The sequence below is a fragment of the Bombus vosnesenskii genome, unplaced genomic scaffold, assembly GCF_011952255.1.
Source record: "Bombus vosnesenskii isolate JDL3184/JDL3185 unplaced genomic scaffold, Bvos_JDL3184-5_v1.1 scf7180000016273, whole genome shotgun sequence".
In the NCBI taxonomy this organism is placed as follows: domain Eukaryota; kingdom Metazoa; phylum Arthropoda; class Insecta; order Hymenoptera; family Apidae; genus Bombus; species Bombus vosnesenskii.
In genome coordinates this window covers 958,552-983,069 of record NW_022884342.1, presented here as the reverse complement: position 1 = coordinate 983,069, position 24,518 = coordinate 958,552, and the positions used below count along the sequence as shown (strand labels likewise).

General features: G+C 42.7%; 1 long non-coding RNA gene across 3 annotated transcripts in view; it reads left to right on the top strand.

The window, feature by feature from the left end:
* The first annotated feature begins 664 nt into the window (after positions 1 to 664).
* LOC117242290 overlaps positions 665 to 24,518 on the top strand; it is a 70,478-nt gene continuing 46,624 nt past the window's right edge. Inside the window, exons 1-4 of one of the 3 annotated variants that reach the window (XR_004495220.1) lie at positions 665 to 982; positions 1,221 to 1,321; positions 1,407 to 1,572; positions 1,683 to 1,889. This is a non-coding gene — a long non-coding RNA (uncharacterized LOC117242290). Of the gene's footprint in view, positions 983 to 1,220; positions 1,322 to 1,406; positions 1,573 to 1,682; positions 1,890 to 24,518 lie in introns of those variants that run through there. The other 2 variants (XR_004495221.1, XR_004495219.1) reach the window with 2 other exon arrangements.

Sequence of the window (24,518 nt, the reverse complement as noted above, 5' to 3'; positions counted from 1 at the left end):
AAAGCGAGCGAACAATCATACGGATCGCGTAGGTGATATTTTTGAGGGATCTGTACGTAGAAAGGATGAGCGGCCGTCGGACGACGTCGCTTTCAGCTAGCGCCACTCCGTCTAGCCCGACGTCTACGCTCTGTCAACTTTGTTTTATATTTAATCCGGGCCGCTTTAGCAAACAGTAAACAAACACTGTATCGCATAAGCGCCGCTCGAATTAGCCTCGATACCATTTCAAACGGCCGACTCGCATTTATGAAGATGACCGGGGATGCTGGCCCACCCGAGAGAATTTCACGTACTTACTTGCATATATACGTAGAAAGCCAGTGAACGGAACGTGAACGGCGCGGGTGGGGGAAGAAGAGCGCCGAAAGCGCCACGGGCCACGGTGCGGTAGTGGTGGTGTAGTGGTGGTGGTGGTGGAGAGCGACGGTAGAATAGCGAGACGGAGTAGCGGTGGTAGGGGTAAGATAGTAGTGGGGCGAGCCGCCAGAGGGAACTGGTGGGGACACGGCTGACGTCACGGAACGCCGTGGTACCGCCTACCCGCATGCAATGGGCGGGAGTCTGCCGACGATTTACGACCGTCGATCACGGCGACATCTAGTGACGGCGCCACGAACTCAACCTGCCTCACCGGTGGCCATTACGATCCCACGATTGGCTGAGTACACGGTACAACGCGAATCAGGCGACGGTTTAAATATGGATTTTTTTCTTGGCCACGAAATCGCGGCGACCGTGTCGTATAAATCAGGATTGATTTTCAAAGGGAATCATGGGAGGTCGAGCCGCAGCCGCGATGTCCCTTTTAGCTCCGCATTTGTTTCCGGCGGTAAATCTATATTTGGCTAATCGAACCGACGCTACTGCACACCGCGCCGTTTCCGCTGCTTTTTCGGAAGCCGCGACCAAAAGATCGCCGTTTCGACTTTTCACGCTTTCTGCCTTCCGTTAGTCAACAAACTTTTTCAACGTTACGTCGGTAAATATTAAGTTATTATTTATCTGTTTCTTAGTTTGTTCTATCCGAATTGGAATGTTAATTACGTTCTAGAGAGTTACGTCAGTTCACTGACCTCACCTTTGTCGTTTGGTGTTAGAAAATCTCTTTCGATTCGTTTCTAGTTACGATCGATTGTGACAGAATTAAGGTTATGTTTTACTTTTGTTGTCGTGGAACGTATTGGTAATATACAAGAAAGATCTTATATATTTTTTAGATTATTCTGGTATTTGGCAAATTTTTGTTAAAGAGTAGGTTAACGAAAGGAGTTTAATGGAGACAGAAACATTAGGAACTGCGGTTACGAATGTTTTCAATGTGAATCGCTTAAGCTATTATCTTTACGAAAATTTGCAAATGATAGTTAAATAAATGGTTTGATAACGTTAATTTGCACTTGCAGTTGAATGCCCGAGATTATTGTTTATGTGTAATCCCGAGGAACGTGTAATCCCCATGGAATCGGTAACTGAGCCGCTCTTACGGTCGATGCACAAACTAGATCGACGATACTTAAACGGTAAAGCATCCTAATCCTCGTGAAACGCGCAGAGGCTAATGATCACATGGTAAGGTTCAATATCGATATCGTAAAATGTTAAATTAATCTTACAAAGCATAGATAAATGTGTTTTGTCATTAATTTCAAGTAACCAGTAATATATTATCGTTTGTATAGCAGCCTGCAGTGTACATCGCAATAAACTGGATATGGACAAGTAATGCCTTCATTGACAGCTTTTCGCTAAACGTTTCTAGCAGTTCTTTAAGGTATATATACGTATTATAAATCAACGGCAAATTTAAATTGACTACTATAAAACGTTTGCCGTAATAATCGATTCTTTCTTTTAAATGTTTACATAAAATTCGTCCATGTATTTTACGATGATTTGTATGCCTGTTTCCTAATTGCATAAGAAGTTATTATCCCAACGTTTAGAGGCAATACAATGTTAGCAATAAGTGAGAACGCAACGATACAGCGTAACTTGTAAATAGACAATGGCGACAAAAAGGATATTTTAAAAGGAAAATTCCTGACGCAGACATAAGATCGCGAGACATTGGTCGTCGTGGGACAAGCTACACCGCGGACGGTTACGTCGGTTTACGGCTGTTTTAACGAGCGCTGTTGCACGCGACTCAGCACTAAACCAGCCTTACAAAACGCAACCACACTAGTTTAACGTTTTACGGTCGAATTTATTATCTGTTACCTCCTTATATGACGGTACAATAACAATAATTGTCAGTTTTAATTCGATCGTAAATCAACGGAAAAGAATTTGCACCGTTTCACACGGACCACACGACGAGGAATATCGGGCCATCTGTCGTCACTTTACTGAAATACTTTCTGCTCGCGAAACTTTCGCTGCTGCTTGACCGTGTCAGCCATTGTTTGGTGTTAACGCCAAGTGATCGTAGATGGTGCTAGTAGCGTTCAAAATGCCGTTCACTGGTATTACCCGCATTTTACGATTCATCTTATACCTCTGTTACTGCATTTTATGTTATTTCTTGCTCTTACTTTTGTTCCGATTGTTGTCATCCCGTAAAGATACGATTACGTTTCTCGGGATGGATAAGACAATTGTATTGATATTTCTTCTAATCATTTGTTTCCCAATATCGCAAAAATTTATTTACTTAATAGACGTTTGAAAGAGATTCGTGGATTTCGAAATTCTTTATCTTAGAAAATGGGAATTAATCTTGGTACGTAGGTTTATTATTAAATATTTCTTTTTATTGATAATGTTATAATTTTATAAATACGTATGTACGTACTTCGTTGTATATGTTCTCGCATTCGTAATTTGCTTCTCTCCGTTTATCTTTCAAAAATGGTTAGCGTTACTATCCGTCGATTAGATTCTTAATGTATCACGTCTAGTTTGAGATTTCCTTTGTGAGGTGGCGCCACAGTATGCTGCGGTACATAGTGATTTTTTAATTTCCACTGTTTAGAATTCTAGTAACACTACGGTCTAATCGATGCGCAATAAAATTTCCAATTCCGACATAAAAAACTAATAGTTTCCTTCGTATCGTTTAAAAATCAATTTCTCAATAACACGTAGTCCCAACAATTTTATCTTATTCGTTCGTTATATCATCTTCTAACTTATTCGTCATACTGGGTTGGTAACTAACTGATCGCGGATTTTGTCAATACCACTTAATGACAAAATCCCCAATCACTTAGTTGCCAACACAATATCTGTGCTTATTGCACGTAGTAAATACCACTTATACGTAATAGAAAACTAATTTATCGTCTATCGCGTAGCTAGATCCATCGATCGAGCAACGATCATCGAATGAAAATAAAGTGTGTGCCAAAATAGAGAACAGTAAAAGTAGAAGACCGTAAGCGTGACAGACGTCGGAAGGCGCGAAAAGTTAATCCAGTTCAATGGGCTCTTTTGATTTTTACGAGCGGAGAAGTAAGTGGGGTCTCGTGCCGTTTTCATCAACACAAAATCAACGATGTTTCTATGGGTAGCGGCACTGAAAAGACGAAACGAGTCAAACGTATCTGGCAATGTCATCAGTTACATTTATGAGGCCGTCAAGGATAAAGTGAGCACCTTGAGGTTGCATCATCGTCACTTTAAATCCCGTTTACCCGCTCGTAAAAGTCTTTGCCGGAGAGCTGCCGGTACAGCACGGCCAACTTGCCTGCCATAAACTCAGAAAAGGAACTTCCCCTGTTTCCCACTTCTGCTCATCGGTGTTTGTCTGGATACCTAGGCGAAAAAGGGCTAAACGTTTACTTATCCGCTTATATCCGCCGATAATCGTCCCTCTTTAATGAAGTAACAACGCGAATGCTGAAAACTGATAAACTGTTTGTGGTTATAGCACACTATAGTTTACTATGTTTCCTATTATGACGTCTTCTACTGCGATGCTTTAGATGGCTTAACCTGCGGTTACGTACGTTCGATTGGAGTTAGGTTAGGTCGATTATCTCTTTAAGGAATTTAAATTTAAATTTAAATTTAAAATTAATTTAAATTTAAATTTAAAAATTTTAAATTTAAATTTAAATTTAAAATTTTCTTTTATTTGAAATTGAAATTAATTTTGCCAATTAAATTTTTCTAGTATATCTATTTGTTACTTTGTTTCCTATTTATTATTCAAATAATTTAGAGGAAACGATAACGCGAAAAATAATTCTATCGCGAAATACTTTTTAACCCTTCGCACTGCGAATTTTACTTCAATTTCGTTGACGTTTTCAAGTGTTTTATTTGACATTTACTTTAACTAAAAAATAAGACAATTTAAATAGGCAAAGGGGGAAACAAATTCACTTGAATATCAGTTTTATTCACGCTATTGTTATATTTTCTAATTTCTGAGTGTATTATTATTTAATTTGTAGCTTACAATTTGCCCAGCTGGACATTTGGTCAATTTTGCACGTGGATAGCTACCTCCAGCGGGATACCATCTTCGAGTTTGACTATTTTATTTGTTTAGCGAGGTCAGTGGGGTATTTTCTAACTTTTAAGCGTATGATATATCTTGAAACAATTTTCAGGATGCAATTCTGCTTTTCTTTCGCTCGTTTCTCAAAAAAAGCTGCGACTGGATGAACGTCGAGTGGGACTCGACCTGAGGTAAAACCTGATGTCGACTCGCACTCGACATAGCAGTGCAAAGGGTTAAGACAACGTTATTCCTTCTTTTATTTGGAACATAAATTAAATGTTGGTTATTACATTTTCGTACTACGCTGATTATTATTCACTTGAGAAGTTAGATAACGTAGGATGATTATTTTCAAGAGGAAATTCTGCTATCACAGTTTTCAAGAAACATTTCTATTTTTCACCCAACATCACAATTAACAATTGCTGGATGTTATTTAAAGCTACACTGCCATTCCTTTGGAGACATTTAATAATTGAAACGTTTAAATAATTTAATTTAATAGAATAGACAACGTAGGATGATCATTTGCAAGAGGATATTCTGCTGCCACAGTTTTCAAGAAACATTTCTATTTTTCACCCAACATCACAATTAACAATTGCTGGATGTTATTTAAAGCTACACTGCCATTCTTCTGCAAGCATTTAATAATTGAAACGTTTAAATAATTTAATTTAATAGAATAGACAACGTAGGATGATCATTTGCAAGAGGAGATTCTGCTATCACAGTTTTCAAGAAACATTTCTATTTTTCACCCAACATCACAATTAACAATTGCTGGATGTTATTTAAAGCTACACTGCCATTCTTCTGGAGGCATTTAATAATTGAAACGTTTAAATAATTTAATTTAATAGAATAGACAACGTAGGATGATCATTTGCAAGAGGATATTCTGCTGTCACAGTTTTCAAGAAACATTTCTATTTTTCACCCAACATCACAATTAACAATTGCTGGATGTTATTTAAAGCTACACTGCCATTCTTCTGCAAGCATTTAATAATTGAAACGTTTAAATAATTTAATTTAATAGAATAGACAACGTAGGATGATCATTTGCAAGAGGAGATTCTGCTATCACAGTTTTCAAGAAACATTTCTATTTTTCACCCAACATCACAATTAACAATTGCTGGATGTTATTTAAAGCTACACTGCCATTCTTCTGCAAGCATTTAATAATTGAAACGTTTAAATAATTTAATTTAATAGAGTAGACAAAGTAGGATGATCATTTGCAAGAGGAGATTCTGCTGTCACAGTTTTCAAGAAACATTTCTATTTTTCACCCAACAAAATTAGCAATAGTTTGCGATTATTAAACAGCAATTTAAGCTGTCGTTTATACGTAAATAGTTCTCCTAGAAAGCAAAAGTTCCTTCAACAATGAGTACACGATCGTGCGCTTTACAACCTCGACTAATGCCATTCGACTATCTACGGTAACACGCTGTTCGTTACGGGCTCAGCAAACTCGTTCATGAATTGGAAATGTTCTACAGTGGTAGCGAAAGAAGTCATAAAACGAATAAAACCGCTGTGTATCGGAATATCATCGTATCAGCACCGCAGCCACACGTATGCTGCCCGCTACACACAGTATAAGTCAACAAAAACATTTTCTACGTTTATATTTGATCGTTCGGCTGCTGGCCAAACCTTTTGTTATTGCCTTTTCCATCGTTATCTTTTTCGGAAAAAAAGGAACCGGCGACAAAACAAATTTCGTAACCTGACTACGTAGATACAATTTTTATTTCGCAAAACGGACCTTCGAACATTACTCTCCGTACATTTTCCTGTATAAAAATTACACCCGAAAGAGAGCAACTTTTACATTTACTTTAAAACGATCGCTCCGAGATAATTTGACTAATTTTAAAATTACGATTATTTTTCACAGTACAAATATCGCCTTGGTAACCAAGTGACCGCGGATTCGTCTAATTTGTCCAACGACAAAATCCTCGATCACTTAATTGCCAATAGTAGATCATGGAATCTGCTTTAAAAAATGACTCGAGTAGATTTCTAACTCGCGATACAAGAGACGCTTGAATGCAGAAGATTAATACGTTTCCCCGGTGTTAGATCTCATTGTTACATTTCGTTTTACGATCTCTTTCCTACCAAAACACTTTCCTACCAAACAAGCGAATACGTTCAACAATACATCGCGACGTTGCTCGTTGGCGCTATAAAATGATATTTGACAAAAGGCGACTATAACGTTGCTCGATCGACGTGACAGCTTGATTCGCATTGAGCCACGTTTAGATCAACCGTATTACGAGCTGTTTATTAGGCACGGTAGAAACGTATCCATAGTAATAGTCGGATCGATTGTCGGAACTTTCCCACAGGAGATAGCCGTGAAGTAGGGAAACTGTGACCTGACAGGGCTCTCACCCTTCGCCAAACGAGTCCACCGCGTATCAGCTTTCTCCGCTCCGCTATATTCGCAACACCATATACGTGGCCATAGTAAATCTTGGATCTGACGTTTCGTAGATGACACGCTCACGGTTTTCTTTTCGCCCCTTAAGAAGAGCGAAGAGCGGAGGTCCGTGAAACGTTGCGTGGCGCGTTATTAAGGTCAGCCACCTGCCGCTCGATGGAGCTCGCTTCAGGGATGAACACTATTATACCCCTCTGTGCTATAGGTATACGTAACGGTGAACGTAAAGCAAAGGAAGAAAAAAAAAAAAAAAAGGGGAAAGAAAGGGAGGAAAAAAATTGGAAGAAAGGAAAGAGGAGAAAGACGAAGAGTAAGTGGAAGAGGGATGCAGCGACGGTGTGGGGTGAACAAAGAAAATAAGAGATGCGAAACGACGACGACGCCGCGGCGGTGATGGTACAGGAAGAGGCGAAGATGAAGCGAGACGGAACGACGACGAGGAAGAGGAGAAGAAAGGCGGCCGGCCTCGGGACCGACGGAGATGCGAGAGTCCCGGGACTCCTGCAGCCAGAGAAGAGAATAAAGGAAAAGCGAGAAAAATGTGTCTAACGTGGCAGAGGCAATTCTTCAGCCAGAGTTGCCGCCTTAATGCTCGTTGGAGAAAGGCGATTGGTTCTCGAGAAGAGCCCGTGGGAAAGATGGCCGCCATTTCCCTCCAACCACCCGTGCAAGTGTCCCCCCTCCTCCACCTACTCATCTGCTCTCTGTTCCTCTTCCGTTGTCCGTGGCGGTGACCTACGGAAAGAAACCCCGTTCGTGGAATAAAGGGGGAGAAACACGCTCCAAGACTCTTATTCTTATTAACTGTTTAATCTTTCCACGTGACGTACGGCAGGCATTAAGCGGCGCGCGGATCTTGTTTATATTTCGTTGGAGCGCCACGAGGATGCCGCATCTTCGTTACACTGAATCCAAGCAAAAGGTGTAGTCCCGGTCCGACGCCCCCCGGTGTCCTCGCCCCCTGCGACTTTTTACTCGCCGGCCCTGGATAGTTACGGTTGTAATAAAACTCTCGGGGAATTTCTAAGAACCAGTTACTTATGGTTAAGGAAAAAAGAGAAATCAAAGGTATAGGGATAAAAGATTGTTATACTTTAATTTTGATAGTCGAACGAATTACTTGCTTTGCATCGGAATCCTATTAAAAGACATTTTTATTGCGCGCCTTTGAGTGGGAAAATCTTTCCGGATAAACGTACGAAGGATTATCGTGGAGGTATTTTTGAGCTACCTTTAGATACTTCTGGTCAAAGAATAGAAACAAGATAGTTGGATTAGTTCGATTCGAACAGATAGTAGGTGTTTAGTAAAATATTATAAGAAGCTTTTATTGCACATGTTTGGCTGGAAAGCTCTTTTAGGATAAACGTAGAAATAATTACCGTGGAGGTAGCATTTTTGAGCTACCTTTAGATACTTCTGATCAAAGAATAAAAACAAAATAGTTGAATTAGTTCGATTTAAGCAAATTGTATGCATGTTTAGTAAAATATTATAAGAAGCTTTTATTGCACACGTTTGAGCGGGAAAATCTTTCCGGATAAACGTACAAACGATTACCGTGGAGGTATTTTTGAGCTACCTCGAGATACTTCTGGTCAAAGAATAGAAACAAGATAGTTGGATTAGTTCGATTAGAACAGATTGTAGGTGTGTTTAGTAAAATATTAAAAGAAACTTTTATTGCACACGTTTGGCTGGAAAACTCTTTCAGTAGAAATAATTACCGTGGAGGTATTTTTGAGCTACCTCGAGATATTTCTGGTCAAAGAATAAAAATAACATAGTTGGATTAGTTCGATTTGAACAAATTGTATGCATGTTTAGTAAAATATTATAAGAAGCTTTTATTGCACACGTTTGAATGGGAAAATCTTTCAGGATAAACGTAGAAATAATTACCGTGGAGCATTTTTGAGCTACCTTTAGATACTTCTGGTCAAAGAATGGAAACAAAATGGTTGGATTAGTTCGATTAGAACAGATTGTAGGCGTGTTTAGTAAAATATTAAAAGACATTTTTATTGCGCTCCTTTGAGTGGGAAAATCTTTCTGAATAAACGTACAAACGATTACTCTGGAGGTATTTTTGAGCTACCTCGAGATACTTCTGGTCAAAGAATAGAAACAAGATAGTTGGATTAGTTCGATTAGAACAGATTGTAGGCGTGTTTAGTAAAATATTAAAAGGAACTTTTATTGCACACGTTTGGCTGGAAAACTCTTTCAGTAGAAATAATTACCGTGGAGGTATTTTTGAGCTACCTCGAGATACTTCTGGTCAAAGAATAAAAATAACATAGTTGGATTAGTTCGATTAGAACAGATTATATGCATGTTTAATAAAATATTAAAAGAAGCTTTTATTGCACACGTTTGAATGGGAAAATCTTTCAGGATAAACGTAGAAATAATTACCGTGGAGGTAGCATTTTTTGAGCTACCTTTAGATACTTCTGGTCAAAGAATAGAAACAAAGTAGTTGAATTAATTCGATTCGAACAGATTGTAGGTGTGTTTAGTAAAATATTAAAAGACATTTTTATTGCGCTCCTTTGAGTGGGAAAATCTTTCAGGATAAACGTAGAAATAATTACCGTAGATGTAGCATTTTTGAGCTACCTCTAAAGGTAGCTAAGGTAAAGGTATCTAAATACTTTTGGTCAAAGAATAGAAACAAGATAGTTGGATTGGTTCGATTCGAACAGATTATATGCATGTTTAATAAAATATTAAAAGAAAAGGAAATAGATAGGGGAGGGGGAAAACTCTTCGAAGATAGATACGTAGAGATCGTAGAGGATGTTAAAGTAAAAGGTTCGATATGGATACGGTTGGGTGGTGTCTGGACGGTGGTGGAAAAGAGTGACAAGACTAGGGGAGACGGTAGACGAGGGCGCAGCGAAGATAGCGCTGAGTTACATCTCTCAATTATTTGATAATGCCGGCGACACCGAGCCGAGGGGAGCTCGTTAGAACTTAAAATGAGCTCTGGCCGTAATCTTCTCAATGTTTATAGTTGCTTCGTAAATCTCCGCGAATCTCGGAGCGAGCATCGCCGTAGCAACGTCGGCCAGGAACAATAGATGATACAAAGTTCCCGAAGAGTGGCTCTCTTGGACCTCGTTTAAAATTTTTATGCCGCAGGCCAGGGCTTCGTCTCTCTCCTCTTCTTTCTATGCTCGCTTTGCCTTTCTGTGAAAACTATTCCGCGACTGTCTGACAGAGAGAGAGAGAGAGAGAGAGAGAGAGAAAGAAAGAGGAAACGGGAAAACGGCGTTCTCTAACTGCATCTTAATTATCCTTCTTTTCTCTCTCGCAACGCCGGATAAACGAAAGCCGGCAACGCGCTCACGAATATATACGGCCGCCATTAGCGGACAAGGGCCGAGAGAATTCGTGTTTATCGCTCTATTAGAGGCTGCAGAGTGCGGTGGGTTTCGCGATAAATCCACTTTGACGCGGATCGGCTCGTTACGATCGCCTCTAACTCAACGCCTTTATACTTTCCTCGCGCGTCCTTGCTATCGGCTCGTAAAATCCAGCGAATCCGCGAACCTACGTCGGGACTTAGGTTTCGCAGCGTAAAAGCACGCGTAAATTATCTCGGTGCCGCGTGTACGTGAAATCGAATCGCCTCGAAGCAGTCGATAGGAACTGGGATCGCGACTAGGATCGAACGAACGGCTCTATCAACGATGGTCGGGATGATCGTCGCTTCGATTCTCAGCGATCGTCGTGCTTCCAGTCGTTCGTAGCTCGTAAATACAGCGGCGATACCCTCCGTCGAGAGAACGAGATCGGCAAGAAAGAATTCGGCTTCTAACGGCGAAACAACGAGCCTGTCGTACAAACCTGTCCGTCCTCCCCGTCGTACGTTCTCTCGCACGACAGCGAAACGGAGACACGGAGCGAGAGCGAGAGAGGAGAGAGAAAGGGGATGTATCAGAAGCTCGGAGAAGGAGAGGGGAGGTTTTAGGTAAGAGATAGGATTAGTTGTTAACCGAGAGAAGGTACGGAGAGGTCAGAGGCTGGGTATATCTAGATTAAGACGCGTTGGAGAAAGAGCAGGCAAGGTAGACAAAGGGGACAGGATGGACAAAGGGTAGAGAGCGGAGAAAGGGAGGTCTCGGTCCCCTTTCGAGGTAAAGTGACGAACGACATCACGGGACCTTGAATGTCTTTTGCTTGTCCATGGGTCTCGATGATCTTGCCGCTGTCGAGAAACGGGGTGGGGGTAGAAAGGAACAGGGACGAGTCAGAGGACAGAAAAGCAAAGGAGAGAAAGAAGGTAGAGCATCGCGTGACGTACGAGCACAGGGACCACCCCTGGTGATCAAATCCCGCATCTTCCACACGGTTTCACACAAAAATCATATTTATCTGCTCGCCTACCTGCGGCCAACGGCGCGTCGCTTTGTTCCACCTTTGCACAGGGGAAACGGACAGGATCTTCTTCTTCTCTTTTAATCTTAGACTAGCGGCCGTTAAGGCCGGACAGAGTAATTGCCTCGCAAGCCCCGAGTTATTGCAACGTAGAAACTCGCTCTCGGTTTAAATCTCCTCGCTCGGCATATGAATGTATAACGATCTCCAGCTACTGATACAAATTGCATCGAGCGACGATGTAACGTGGGAATCCGCGCTTCTTCGAGTCTTGGACGATCCAGGAATCTTCGGTATTTTAACCAGCTTTCCCTCCATCTGCCACTAACTGCGATTTCTTTCGAACGAACAAACTTGTCTATCGTCGGCGATATGATCGATGGCGGCGTTTTCCAATCGGCCAAGTTTCATTTTCTTGTCGAAAATTATCGTTCCTATCCGGGAACTCGCTTATCGTTTCCGTGGCAATAGACGAAGGAAATTCTGCGCGCGACGTAGCAGCCAGTTACCACGAGGGTAGCAGTTTATCGCACGAAACGAGGAAACGAAGAAAAATAAAGACATCCAGCCTATTACGAGCAACTGCTGAAACAATAATCGATTGTTATTGACACACTAGCGGGCTGCAGATCGATAGAAAGTGCGGCTGGTACCCCCGACAACCACGAAACGTCGGTTACGTCACCGTTACTCCTTTTTATTTACAAGTTTTCCTCCCTGCTCGGATCTGGTAATGGCGATAGATGTGTTGCGGGCGGAGGAGGGTCGAAATAGACACGGGGGTGCCGCTAGACCGGGGCCGATTCCTGCACGAGGGAAGACCGCCATTCCCATAACTCAAATCCGACTCAATTTCCCGGCAAGAAAGTTTGCTCGCCGTACGAAGCTCCGACGGTGCCACCATCGGTCCTCGATCGGTTTATTAACCCACATCTTTATCACCGATTATTGCCATAGCCTGACTATTCCTGGTACGCGTGATCGCCACAGAAATCTCCGCGTTCTTGCTCTTAGTTCCAATTTAGTTAGTTTCGATTAGTTTCGGGTTTATAATTTAGCTCTGGTAGAGTAGTTTTTAATAACAGTGGTTCTTTACGTTCCAAATACTGCGGTTTCTTTAGACTTTCGGATTGTTGGAATGTAGTGGTTGAACTTGAGATGCGGAAATGGTGGCGAGATAATATTAAGCGAACCCTTGGAATTTCTTTCCATAGCAACGATGTTGGGAGGACAGCGTTCAAATGCATATTGTAAATGAAGTACGACGTTGGATCTTAGCGTTATACAATGGTTAAGTGATCAAGAAAAAAAATAAAATCGTTGATTACAGTTCCCTGCGATAGTAATTGCTGCGGGTAAATCTTTTACGTCGGAATAATCGTACAACAATGAAATACGATAACACAACGATGATATGATAAATAGCGAGAGGAAATAACATTTAGAAAACATAGATGCGTAACTGCTCGACTGCGCCGTATTGAGAAATACAATTTTGTTGAGGTAATTTCATACGGTTAAATGTGGAAAATAATCTAGAAAATATCCTCGCCATTGAACGAGAAAGAAGCGGATCTTTCAATTCTCTGCGACGTAAAATTATTCGAAGCGGGGTTCGAATTGAAATTCACCGATGGGTCACGAGATTCTCCACCCTTCGTGAAAAATCAAATCCGAAGGAATTCCAGAATGTTGACTTGGAACAGGGCATATTGCGCGGCAATTAGCGGCGAGGGGAAATGAGAAATGCTAGCAATGCTCGTGGCGCATTAAGAGGGCTGTACGGAACGGCGTTCTAATGAATTAAGGGAAATCAGAAATTGCTTTAAATAGCACCGTAAAAATAAAGTTTATTTAAAGAAGGGGAGGACGTCGAGGGGCGGAGAAATCGGCGAGGGAAGAGGGTGTGGTGAAAAGAAAAAGAGAGAAGGAACGGCTGGAAGCTGTTCTCTAGTCAGAAGGGGTGCTAAGTCGGCGGCGGAACATGTAGCACGGAAATTGCCGAGAAACGCGTATTAAAATTGCTGGATTTAGTAGGAAGATAAGCCGCGACGGAGGAGAAGAACTCTCCTTTGCTCGTGCACCGTCGCATTACCGTTGCCTCTTCGTCGTCGTTGTCCAAAGCTTGGAGAGGTTGAACCGCCTTGTCATCCTTCGCCGTCGCACACGATGACACTGGCGACTCTTCGCGGTTTCGACCTTTCGATACGCGCACCCTTCCGTTTGTCGTTTCCTCTTTCTTCCATCTCTTCGTTCGAAGGCTCGGTTTCCTATTTCTACGATCGAAGACAGCGGAAATATGACGAGTCGATGTTCGTCGATTTTCTCATCTCTGTATCGTTAGACGTCTGAAAAGAAGAATTTCGTGTGCATTAACCTGATAGATTTTAAGACGCAAGCATTTTGAAAACAGAGAACGAGTACGTGATGTTTTGTAAGAAACGAATGACGTTAGTTTAATTGTATTATTTTAATCTAGCATGCGTAACTAACGTCGTTGATATGTTTCAGTGTTTTAGAAGATAGAAAACGTTTAGAAAAATGGTAGATTCTTCGCGTGAATTCGATTGCCGTCACGCTTTTTACGTTTCTCTCCTGTAAATGCCAGGAAATCTGACTTATCGTGTTTTTTATCTGTAGCCTTGAATAATTGCCTCGATACCTATAGTTCCCAGTGTAATCTGAGACATATACATGGAAAACCTAGAAAATAGCGCTTGTATTATTTTCAAACACAGAAAATAGTGGCGATATCGTTCTAAAACGTAAATGATATCGTCCACGTTATTCCGCAACACCGAAGTAAGGAAGGAAACGCTAGTGAAAATGAACCCATTTCCCCACGAGTCCTTTACCCTTTATTATACAAGATGTCAGTCAATTATTTTCTATATAACGGTGTTAGAAACACTTCTCATGGATAAAGACGGTGAACAAAGCCCATGGGACGAACTACTCAAGGTTTCACATACATTGTCTTTGCGTGAACCTGCGATAAAAATAGACGCGTAGCTTGCTAGACAAATTCAAGTATCTGTCGCTTGTGTAACTATTATTTCTGTAGTCTATTTCGTTGGAAATGCTCGTAGTTCGTAGACGGTGCTTGGTAGATCGATAGTTCGAGGAGCATTACAGCTGTGCTCTTCACCGGCCCCTGCCGCATATGTAACACCGCAAGCTGTTGTGCCAGCGAGGTAAACGTTTCTAGAGCCCTTCATCGGAATTCTGCTATTTGCTCGTCGAACGAAAGTTACAGCTTGGCTCATGGTTTTCTAATTACCTTCCAAATGCATAAATACACCGCAGAAAAGCTGCGATAACTGCGTCAATAGACAAGAAATCCCGATACTCGTCTGTTCCGTCCTATTATTCCTCGTGAAACATCGAAGCGATCGAGAAGTACTTCGGCTACCGATTCGTCGAACGACCCAGTCGATCTCTGAAAAAGGTAATAAACGAAGATTAAAAAGAAAACAGGTGGTCCGAAATTCGGCGTCGAAAATGACGAAAACTGGTTGGCCGGACTCGCTGGCTTTCTTTTGGCCGATTCAGGCTACACGTATCTTCCTCGGTCGTTATATTGTTTTCCCGTCTTCGAATCAACAAGGAGACGGTCGGTGCGGTGCTGTGTAGCTATATGTACGTCGTATAGCCTCATCGGAGGCAATAATCCAGCGGGGGAATCCCCCTTACACCGCCGTGCCCACTCAAACGGTCGTAGACCGCGCTTTTATGTGGTCGTAAAAGCGCAGTAACAATTAATAAGTATCTCGTAAAAGCGATTGTCGTTGACACCTTTTTGAATGACAGGGGCGGGAAAGAAGAAGCGAGGAGCAAACAGAGAATGAGTGTATGTGAAAGAGAAAGTAAGTAAGAGAGAGAGAGAGAGAGAGAAAAGCGACTACCGAAAGATCGAAAAAGAGAAGAAGAGCAAAGACTCTGTCGACGAGACTCTCTCTTCTCTTGTGTGTACAGGTGGACGGCGTAAAATAGGTGGCTTCGTGATTGGCTATAAATTTCACTTACGTTGAAGTGGTTGCTTTTAATCAGGCAGTTATGCGCACTGCCGTACCAGCTACCTATCGGACATCTGACGTTTTAATGTCCCGTGTCTCATAGCCAGCTTGCCGACGCTGAGGCGTTCCACGATCTGCGAAACCACGCGGCCGAATAAACGCGTTTTACGATTTCGTCTGTCGCCTCCTCTGGTCAACCGAGACCGAGCGTGCGGCTCTCTGTCCATCCCCGCTTTGATTTCGGTCGATGATAGGCTTGGTCCGTGGTATAATACAACTGGAGTCGTACGGATCTTCCTCCGGTCGGATTTTTAGGTGAAGTCATCCACGCTTGTCGAGAAGGTCGTTCGTGTGGATCGTTATCGAGCGATTCGATCGAGCCTTTTCGTGGCTGATTTATCGCGCCTCGCAATTCCTCCGCCTCTAAATGATTGTAAACTCTGTTTCCAAGCCGTGGACGTCGCTACTTGTAATATACGACGCTGTTACACCCACGGTAAATTTTTTTCTAAATTGGATGCGCTGTTCTAGGAAATTTTTTATGGGAAAGCAGGATGGTGAATTATTGGCGGGTCGATTCAGATAGATTTTAAATACGTCGTGACACGACGAACGGCTAATTTCGTTCCGTTAATCTCGCACGGCGTCTATGAACGTTCGACCATTTCCTCGGCAAACGGATTTAACGGAAGACAGAGCGCGGTTAAATGTACGCGACGCGCAACAAATACAATTCTCGGCGGTGGCGGCGGCGGCGGCGGCGGGCGTTGCGGCATTTCGCACGGCTTGCGAAAGAGCGCGAGAGAGCGGACTAGATAATAACGCGCGAACCGGATATAGGGAAACGGTAGCCGCAAAGCCACGGTCAGGTTCGCGTCGTTGCCTTAATTAAGTTACACGCCGCTCGCATTGTTCCGAGCGTATAAACGTCACTGTAAAAGAGGGGAGAATGATATTAATTAGTTTCAATACCCGGTTCCTCCCGTTGGAAACAACGCCGCGAGTTTCACTCGTATTTTTCGCCAGATATACTCTGCCACTCGATTCTCGTTTCTTGTTTCCGATGCCGGGAACGAAAGAAGAGGAGAAGACGAGATAAAATAAAAGCGTCTTCGAGCCGTGCCGAAAGGCGGCGTCTAACCGAGGTTACGCCACCCCCGGATCGATTTTTCGAATATTTTTAACGACACAGGCTGCGGCTGGCAAACTAAGCCGGTCTCGTAAACATAATTTTTAATTATTGTTAACGCCTTTCAATACGCTGCGTGGAAATCGCGTAAAATATTAGCAGGGAACCGACTGCTGGAAATTTCGAAATATTTACAAAGATAAGAACCGCGAATGGCGCGCAATTATGGACAATCGATTAACGGAACATTAACGAGCCAAATGATTTTCGTTGATTCTCGTTTTTATGCCGGAATAACGAACACTCGGCCCACCCGCGTGCGCACCCTCTGCGGTATTACGCTTTATCGTTTTCATCCCTGCGATTTCGTCGAGTAGCACGCTCCATCGTTGTCTCTTTTATTGCTAGGAATTACATATTTATAAGACTTTCGCAACATATACTTTTGAATTCCGTCCTTGGTTTAGCAATACTGTATGAATGAAATAGAAATTCTGTTAAAAAAGGAGAATATAATTATTAGACATGGTTATATACTTTAAGGACGTTCAACGAAACTTTTTAATGTCCGTTCGTTCCTGTGCATGCATATCGGAACACTTGCAGAGACTGGGATAAGCCTCGAACAATGTCAGGAAGTTGTTAAAATCTTTGAGAAATATCATTTCGTTCACATTAATTGAATTAAATTAAAAGAGGCGAATATTTCATATTACGAGGTACGGCATATCGTTTCTGCAGCTTCTTACGTCGCTTATTTCTCTGTAGGAACGCACGATTTTCACCGATCGATCGTTTTCTTGACGATTAGAAGCAATGGTCGCTTCTTGTACAGAACCGCGTCTAGAAACGAATATTTCATATTACGAGATACAGCGTATGATTTTTACAGCTTCTTACGTCGCTTATTTCTCTGTAGGAACGCACGATTTTCACCGATCGATCGTTTTCTTGGCAATGGTCGCTTCTTGTACAGAACCGCGTCTAGAAACGAATATTTCATATTACGAGATACAGCGTATGATTTTTACAGCTTCTTACGTCGCTTATTTCTCTGTAGGAACGCACGATTTTCACCGATCGATCGTTTTCTTGGCAATTAAAAGCCACAGCCGGTTCTTGTAGAGAAGATCGATTTAATGTCAATTTTCGTTATCGAACGATCCCAAAAGAAATGCGATAAATCCGCGGCAGAAACTACTGCGCCGTGTCCGAGTTCCTAAGGAGCAATTAGATCAATTCCCGGCAATTAATTAGCCGGCAACGATTCTCGATCGACTTAAGAGGCGTTCAACGTCGACGTTTGCTAAGCATAAACGAGGTGCGTATAGAAACAGGAGGGACGAGGAACGTACGGGTGGCCCTAAGCCAGCTTTCTCCTCTGGTCGAAGGCTACGCAGAGGGGTTGAAAAGACGCGGAGGCGAAGAGGAGAGGGCGGAGGGCAGAGCAATAGCCTTTACGACTCACCCATAGTATCAAACGATCTATCCAACCATTAAGATAGTCTCGAAACGATTCGGTAACCTTTGGGTCCGTGGAAAGCGATACGCTATCAAGTCGGTAGCCCGGTCGCGGCATTTCGTGAACGTATAGGAAAACCGCCCTTTTGCCTCTTGTCGTCCGTCCTTTCACCCAGCGCCATTTTGTCTTCTTCGTTGCATGCCAGCACGCCGATAGCATTACTTACTGCCACTCACCACGATAGACTCACCTCTATCTCGCTCGCAATTCGATCGTATCGTGTGATTCTCGGTTCCCAACTCCTTCCGATTCCTCCGATTCCTTTCCAATTCGTCAACGCCATCACGAGCCATTTATCGACGCCCTTTCTTCATTTCCTTCCCCGTGGGGTAATTGCCTGTCGATATCCTGTAAACGACATGGCCAAGATCCTCCAGGAATTTTCAAACGGACGAACGAGGCACGATTTTTCCGTTCCGTTTGAGATTGAGGGGAATCCTAGCGTATTCGGAGTCGGTGGAAGTTGGTGTTTATAGAATACGTTAGATAACGAAAATTACAATTAAACACCTTGGGTGACTCTGGCCACCCATTCGCAAAGATTTCGTTTCCTCGGCAAACGTTGATCAAGGGAATCAATGTGGCCGCTATCAGATCGAGACTAATACTACAACAGATAATGGTGCTTCCGTGTGCCCAACTGCTGCCTCTTCGCCCCATTACTACACCGACACGGTACCCGTGTCTGAACGAAGGAAATAGACGTTTACCACTCATCGCCCTTCCGAGCACCCTATTTTACAAACCTTTTCGAAAATACTTCCAGCAGAATGATATTGAGGTCGGAACGATCTCTCAAAGCTTGCAACTCCATCCATTCCTTAATAACCTACGATAACGAAGACCTTAGGAACCTCGTCGTTCCTCGCCGCAACAAGCTCGCGTAAAGCAAAGAAGAAAAGTAAAAAGAAAAGGACAAATCCATTGGGCGATTCGAGTGGCAGTCTTGATCAAGGGTATTTAACGAAACGCAAGAAAACCGTGCAATTGGAAACTAGAAACGACCGGTTAAAATATAAAACGCAATAAGGGTGCTGGGAGAAAGAGGGTGGAATAGAAAGAGAAAGAAAGAGGGAAAGAGAGACGGCGGTAAAAAGACGCCGGTTTAAGTGTGTGGGTGTCATGCATATACATCGAAGGGAATAGAGAGCGTCATGCGCCGGGGGTGGAAGTGGGGACGGGGCTTGCGCGCCAGCATTGCCGGAAGCCCCATGTTTGACGGGGGGTTTTCCCCCGGCATGGGAAAGGGGGGATGGTTGGGTGAGTTTCTAGGATGGTTTCAGTGCAGAGAAGGGGTGGAATGGAATGGAATGGAGTCTACGGTAGTGGCCGTAGGGCGGCAAGGGGGTTGCCGAGGGGCCGAGGGGTCCGGAGATTGATAACGCAATTCCAAGACTGCCATTACCCCCGTCCACCGAACTCGCTCCGGCGCTTCTATCTTTTTTGCTTCTCCACCTCCCTCTTGCTTCGGCCCTCTTCCCTCCTGTCCTCGTGCGCGCTCCTCTTTCAGCCGGAGCCGGGCAACCGGCGAGTTTTAGAAATGTTAACTCCATAAATGCCACGCCGTTCCTTTTTTCTTTTCCGAAAGAAACTGCCAGGGGAGAAAGGTGAAGGGGACCGTGGTCCGACACGCACCGCCTCGCTTATGGCGAATAAAAGGGATTAGGTTACGAGAGAGTCGCGAGTGGCCGCGAGCTAACGCGAAAAACTGGTCCCCTCGATGGTTCAAGATGGAAAATTTCTTGTTCTTACATTTAACGCGAAGTATATGCGAAGGTTTTTATTTGGAGGAATTTATTTCATCCGAAGGATTAACAGTATTTGTCTGTTTCACCGTGGCACGTTGTTCGACAGTGGAAAGTCGATTCTTTCGAATTTGCTTGACCCGAAGGATTAATAGTTTTATTTTGTTCGATCGTGGCCATGGTTGATAATGTTGTTGCATGGAAGGAGGGACGGTTTCGTGGGTTTCGTACGGAAGTTGGAAACGTTGGGAAGCGGGGCGGTCGTTGGAAAAAGCCGGGTTGATCTTAATTCTAAAGACGAAAGGGGAATACCTGCGCAAGAGGTCGAGGAGTCACGGAGATTGATAATCCAATTTCAAGACTCCCATTATCTCCGCCCACTAGCTCGCTCCAGACCTTCCAGATCCTTCGAGTTTCTTTCAGGATTCTCCTTGCTTTTGACTTTTTCCTTCTATAAGAGTTGATGAATTTTATGAATGGTTTCCTCCATTATTCGCCGCGTAGATGGCCCAAGAAATGGAACGTTCGATCGAAGATTCTTCGGGAAATTTCACTGAAACCGTCGTTACGTTAAATGCTTTACAAATACGACTTTAATCGTTGACCTAAATAATTTCCAATTTCAACTTTTTACGACGATTTATCTGCGATATCGACGAAAAGGGATTAAACGTCCAAAGTATATTAAAACGTCCTATCGCTAACTGCAACGCTCGGCAATAATAGCAATAAAAAATAGAAAAAAAAAGAAGAAAGAATTATGCAGCGCGCGAAGGTGTGATATTTGCGTTTAAAAATTGTAAACAATTTTCCGACGGGATATCTTTCACGCGGAATGCTATTTTCTCCAGGTTACTGGCTGTTTGCCGTCGGCGGCCACTGTCTGCGTTATCCCCCCGCCCCTCCAGGCCAGTATTTCCTCGGTAGAAAAGCTCGTGTTTTCGCCACGCTTCGGACAAATCCTGCCAGGGAAGTTTTAGCAGGCGATACATTTTTTGTACCGAAAGCAAATCCGTAGACGAGGTTGGAGGTCCACCGGGTCAAAAGAACGATCTTTCCTAAACGTACCGTTACCGCGATAATTGTGCGAGCGAAACTTTCTCGTAGACCTTGTTTATTCGTCTCTCGTTCAGCTTCGCGACTGTCTTTTTGGTTGATTATAAGGACAGGTTTTATTTTAAAAATATTTCTTTTTTATTTATTAAAATTTGCAATCCTCGCATTGAGAATTTTCAGTAATTTTTTCTGGCGTGGCGCAGCGACATGGCTAATTATTTATAGTAGGTTAATACTTGTTGAAGTGGTCAGCACTCTTAAGAAAACTCTACATCTGGTCTTTTTGGTTTTCTCGAGCACCGAAGCCATCGACAGCGCGTAGACAAAAGACCGTGACGAAGACAAACCATAAACGGTAGACAGGCGACGTTGGCTTCGGGGTTTTCAGTTATCGGGTAACGCAGCTAGCGTGCGGATCTGCACCAGCTCAAATTGTATTCTTACTGATAATTACACTTCTATTTAAATATATTTTCTGCCTTACAATTTATCCACGAGTTTTCTCTGTCTACACGTCGAATAACCTCAACGATACTTATTACAGATACGTATAATTTATAAGTAAGTATCATAAATAAGTAAAAATGACTTAATTTGGATAACTAATTGAATCTAGCGTTTGGGTCTAGCGGGTAGTGTCTCTTCAGCCTGCGGATCTGATCCGACGTATCAAGTAGTCCAGTAATTAGGGGGCTTCGATGTTTCTTGACTCTTTTGCTACATCTGTCGCTATATTTTGCTATTTCCTCTTTGACTGTGGGTATCCTGAGGTCGCGATGAATTAGTTCGTTGGCGACATACCAGGGTGCATTTATAATACATCTTAGCGTTTTCGATCGGAGGCGTCGAAGTATTTCAATGTTGGAGTTACTTGCTGTTCCCCTTAGTTGGATTCCGTAGGTCAAAACAGGTTTTATCACGGTCTTATTAGAGGGTAATTTTATTCTGTGTGCTTAGTTTGGAGCGTCGGTCAGTTTGAAAATATATCGCAAAACGAATGGAACTTCGGGGGTTAATTTTATAGGTAACATTATTGGAAATATAAAATACCTATGAAAATATTATAAATAAAAATTACGTACAATTTGTATCTGTTTATTCTCAGTCAGAAGAATTGGAAGCAATTGGTTCAAGATACGCTTAGAAATATAGTCTGCCTTTATTAAAGCAAATAATAATTCGTTCGGCGAGTGCGACTCGATATTACGAGCGAAAAGAACAAATGTTGATCGATTATGCGAGTTTCGTTGTCTCTTCATACCGCTAACGAAACAATTCTATCGTCGAATGTTAAAATATAGTCGTCAAAGGAAAAATATTTGCATTATTGTCCCACCACGTTCTACGGATTAGGAGAAACGGGGAAAAACGCGATTCGGGAGCAACTCGACAACAAAAATCCGAGAAAATGAATAAGTGGAAAGACGGGGAAGTTTAGCTGGAACGGTGGAGCATTGAGTAGAAAATAGGAAAGTGTTAATCCAACCGAGCAACTTTGCCCCCTGTAGGGAACTTGCACGCTTATGCCGAGAGGATTTCCATCCAATAAATTTGGAGCTTTGTATAAGCTTTCCACGCTTGAGTTTAAATCCCGGCGTCGGTGCGGGCTTACGCTTTGCTGTGTGGAGATACCTATATATCTGTAAAGAGGGAAACCCTCTTTCCCTCTGCTTGCCGCCAGACGATTTCAAAAAGACGTGCGAAAATTATTGAATACTTTGAGAAAGCTCGCGCACGTTACAGTTCCGTGGCCGTTAGTTACCATAAGCCTCTAAAAATATTAAATCGATACTTTGCCCGTGCTTTCTCGCGATTTTTGTCCCACCATTTTTCCACTAAATGTGTCCGGATACCGTTACGAAATTCGAATTACGTGTTCCATATTTCATCAATTCGGACCAACCCCGTTTCCATTTCCTTGCGATTATACCGCGCTCGTTGATACATTTACGAAGAATCTGACGATGCAAAGACAGTACAGGATGCGCTGAATATACAGGGTGGTTTGTAACTGCTGGTACAAGCGGAAAGGGGGTGAATAAACATTTTTTTTTCTAATTTTTTCATCGAGACGTTATAACGAGACGCGATAAAGTGCAGGCGTACCGAGCGAAAATTCAAAGTCGATTTTCTCGAAGACAAGGCCTCGAACGAACAATTTGTATTGTATATTTCCCACTTGTTTTTCCACCCTGTATAAAAATATAGAAAATATCCAAAGTATGGTATCTGTTGTAAGATTTAGGGGATGAAACGAATCTGCAAGTTCTATTCTCTACGCGCAACGTGCTGTAACGATGAAAAGACTAAGAAAACAAAGGAATAAAAGTTTGAACGAAACAAGCAGGATGAGATTTTGGTAGGGTTGCTGCAACGAAATCCAGAGAAGGACACGGAAACGGAGATTTCGGAGTTGTTCGAATGGTCGTTTACATATTCTCAAAACGGCATCCTCTGCTTCGTAAGGGCGCAATAAGGGTTAATATGTATCTGAGGGGACGTTACAAGAGTTGGTTTTATCGTGTCCCTCTTGTCCTTTCTCTTCCTCTTTCTCGCCCGCAGGCTTAAGATTAGAAACTTTTTATATGAACTCACGTGCCTGCTACCCCCGGTGATGGTCACCTTCAACCCCTCGTGCGCTTTAACTAAATTGCCCCGACGTGACAGATGTAAAATGTTTTATTGCAACCGAGTACCCTCTTCTTATTTCACTTCGTTCTCCGGAGGATCTCGAATCTCTCCCGGACAGAGAATTCTCGCATACGGAATGAGATAGCCTCTCTCGCCAAGGAATTATGCGACAGCCGCGTATTATGCGTTACACGATCTTACATCGCCAAGTTCGGTTTATGACCGGCAGATCACGCGAAACCTGAGCGAGCAAGGCGAATAACTCAGCGCAATGCAAAATTACTTTCTTTTCCCAAACATATATATTTAATTATATCGAAGGTATCCACGTACTATGGCCGATTTACAATATGTATAGTGAGATTTCCGTGTCCGTGAACATAGGTTACGAAGTTCATCGCTGATAGATGAAGCTGCGGACAGCGATCCAAGTTATACGCGTACTTACATATGGTGGAATTTACTTTGTTAAACATCGGAGAAGATAACTAGCTATAGGATAAACCGATGAAAATGTACTAATAAAAGACAGAGGATAATAATACGATTCGTATAAGAGATTCTAAGTATAGTTAGTTTTATACAATATACTTGCAAGATGAAATAAATTCCTATTGTACCCATGAAAATATAAATTTGCATAAACATCCACAGCCAGAGAGTAACGCGACATCTGTCTAGAAACAACATTGCCTTTCGAGAATCCTTAATCGTTGCCTCAGACTGTCACCGGGTACGTGAAATTTACCGTATCACCGAAGGAAAGTACTTATCCGAGATATCACTTTCTATTCGAAACGCGGAGATTCATTGGATATGAAAGGCATTTCGAACTCTATTCAAACTTGAGGCCATTCGATGGGTAGTTCGTATTAGGACTGCGCGAATATCGTCCCTTACGAAGGTACAGACGCCGAGACGTTGAAGAAAGGTTGCGATCGAAGGCCGTAAGATCAGCGAACGTATGTAAACAAGGGATCGAATATAGTCGGGAAACAGAGCGCGAGTAGCTGCGGCGAATTCCCATGCGGGAGTAAGATATTGGTTTTCATCCGGCTCGTTTCAGTGCTCGTAACGTTTGATAAAAATGCGTGTTACGCGTTCCAGACGAGA